Here is a 3,305-nt window from a genome sequence, read left to right as displayed (position 1 = left end):
ATATACACTACTCACAAAAAGTTAGGGATATTCGACTTTTGGGGGAAATTTCAGGACAAGCCTAAAATGTATTTAAACCATTACAGGTGAACTTAATGTTACCTTCTCTAAGCTTTTGAATGCATATATCCAACTGTTAAATGTTTTAGTTCTTTTTGCGCAAGTTACTGTTTTCTAAGGAGGAGCTTAACTGCAAAATTCACAACAGGTGTTTGATCCTTGAATCGACCAATAAATGTCCTGGTTCAATTAGAGCTGGTGTTTAAACAGTCGTCCCTATCATGCTGTTCACATTTTGACATCAAGAGACCAAGACGTCACCTAACAATGGATCAACAGTACCTTGCCATTGGGATGCTTCAAACAGGACGCTCTCAGACAGACGTGGCCACTGAGCTTAGAGTGTCAGAGTGTCATCAGCAGGTTGCAACAGAGATACTGAGAGACCGGAAGAGTCACAGAAAGGTGTAGAAGTGGACATCCTTTGGCCACATCCCATGCTGATGACCGTTACATTGTGAACAATGCCCTGAGAAATCAGATGATGAATGTCACTCAACTCCAGGCATGGTTAAGGGAGGTGAGAGGCACCCAAGTGTCACGTCAGACCATTTGAAACCGGTTACATCAGCATGATCTGYGTGCTAGACGACCTGCAAGGGTACCTGACCACACCACCAGGCACAGGCATCATCGTCTTGCATGTGCCAGGGAGCATTTATGCTGAACGAGGGACCAGTGGGCCTCAGTGTTATTCTCTGATGAAAGTCGATTCACGTTGGGCAGAAATGATGGCCGCCAGCGATGTTGGAGACATCAAGGAGAACACTATGCATCAGCCACTGTTGTCATCAGACGAGCTTTTGGTGGTGGCGATGTTACAGTGTGGGCAGGTGTCTTCATTCAGAACAGAACTGCCCTACACTTTGTGAATGGTACAGTGACAAGTCCATACTACCTGAATAACATCATTAATCCAGTGATTGTGCCCCTACATGAACAACACAGGCCTGATTTCACGACGACAATGCTCCAGCTCATCGAGGTCACATCATCAGGGAATGGCTGTTCGCGACTGGTGTGTACCTCAAATGGAATGGCCTGCACTTTCTCCAGACCTGAATCCCATTGAAAACCTGTGGGATCAGCTGAGTCGCCTTGTAGGGGCTCAAAACTCTGCACCCCAGAACCTCAATGACATGAGAGCTGCCCTTCAAGAAGAGTGGGATGCCATGCCCCAGCAGACAATGTTGACTTGTGAACAGCATGAGATGTCGTTGTCAAGCTGTAATTGATGCTCAAGGGCACATGATGAGTTATTGAGACGTTGAATTTTTTTGTTGTGGAGTACCCACCATTGTTGTTAACTTTTGTTTCAATAAATTGTTTGAGATGAGGAAATCACCAGTGCATTCTTTTACTTAAGTATCCTACTTTCATGATATGATATCACTGTAGCGTGAACTTTTTACATTTTCCATAAAATTCACCTGAAAGTCAAATATCTCTAACTTTTTGTGAGTAGTGTATATGTATAGACAATTTTTCTTCTGTTGCACTTCCTGTTGTTCGAGGTGTTGTCTTCTCTTCTGTGACACCTGCTGTTGAAATAGGTAACTACAGCTGCACAAAGGAAAATATTGCTGCATGAAACAGCTACAAACACTCAAAGTGTGTTTCAGCCTGATTGTGTGGCTCAATTATTATTCCTGGAAAAACAGTTTAACTAGGGCTCATTTGTGTTTATTTGTTCATTGTGATTCAGATTTTATGAAAGTGTATTTTAAAACAAGTTTGCGAGCTGTCATTTTTAAATTTTTATTTACTGAATTTCAGTATGTTGAATCAAACTCATTTTTAAACATTGAGCTCTGCTTTTTATGTATTTTCAGTGTATCTTGGATGGCCTTCTTGATAAAACCAAGTACTGAACCTGCAGCCTCAAAAATAAAAGAAGAAAAAGAAAAAAAAACAAATAAAACTGACCACTGAGGTGCTACAACCAAACTGCTTATAATATCTGTAAAGATTTTTCAAACAATGTGAGAAGAGACACAAGAGAGCCTATTAAAATAAAGTTAAATTTTCCACACAGGCATGCCAGCAGCTGATTTTACAGCTCGTTAACATATGAACTGAAGTATTTTTATTTAGGCACCAGCTGCCACTTAAACCACTGACATATTCAAGTCCAGCTTATTGTGGGAGACCTGCAATTTTCAACCAGGGGATAAATATAAATAAAGATTAAAAATTTAAGCTATAATTATCTGTAAAATGCCTTGCAGATAGTCACAATACAATGAATGAAAACACCAACAGTTCAACCAGTCTAACAGTAATACTGTATTTTTATTCTTTCAAAAATGATGTGTATGCATAGGTGGTTTTGTGCGATGATGAAGGTCTTGAAGACAAAATAAACTTTACTTTGAGCTGCGTAAATAAACACGTCTCTATTTAATAACTCGGTGATGTAATTTGTAGATTTCCAGTGACAGTAAGGGCCATGTCAGCTGGTTGTTGGTTTTCTTTCTGCTACTCCCTTCTAGGAATCGCCACAGAAATTTCGGCAATAACTTAACTCCAGATGCCCTACCTGACACAACTACTCAAACCTGCAGCCTTATAACATTTTAACAAATAAAATATCAATTCATTTAAAAATTAGTAAATAAAAGCACATTTTTGCATGCTGTTTGTAAGTTATTGAAATAAATTAGAATCAGATAATAATAATTGTCCAGTCAGAACATTTAAAATCAGCATTCACACTGTTTTATGTAACTCTTATCAGCACATTTCAATTTCAATGTAATATCAACACACTGTAAGTTCCATGTAGTAGGCTATAACTGTTAAGACAGTCAAAATTACTAAATTATATAAGCACATCAGCATACTGATTAACATTACTGATTGAAATGGTAATTGAATAATTGCTCAAGAAAAGATAATTAAAATGTTAAAATGTGCTAGATCTGAATCATAAACATAAATAAAATGACTCAGTTCTTTAGCTACTCTGTATTGTTGACACAATTTGTTTACTTATGGATGTGTGTGTTTTTTAACATATTGCTTAAAATATAGAAATTCAGATATTGAGTAATGACAAAAAGATGTAAACTGTGTGGATTCATACAGCCAGATTTGTTATGTAAATTTGTAGATTTGTAAAATATTGTTTTGTAAGTGACTGGATAAAAATTATGTTATCTATCTATCTATCTATCTATCTATCTATCTATCTATCTATCTATCTATCTATCTATCTATCTATCTATCTATCTATCTATCTATCT

Source organism: Austrofundulus limnaeus, unplaced genomic scaffold (genome assembly GCF_001266775.1).
Source record: "Austrofundulus limnaeus strain Quisiro unplaced genomic scaffold, Austrofundulus_limnaeus-1.0 Scaffold199, whole genome shotgun sequence".
NCBI lineage: Eukaryota > Metazoa > Chordata > Actinopteri > Cyprinodontiformes > Rivulidae > Austrofundulus > Austrofundulus limnaeus.
The sequence above is the reverse complement of the archived record's forward strand: the minus strand, read 5'-3'. Positions refer to the sequence as shown.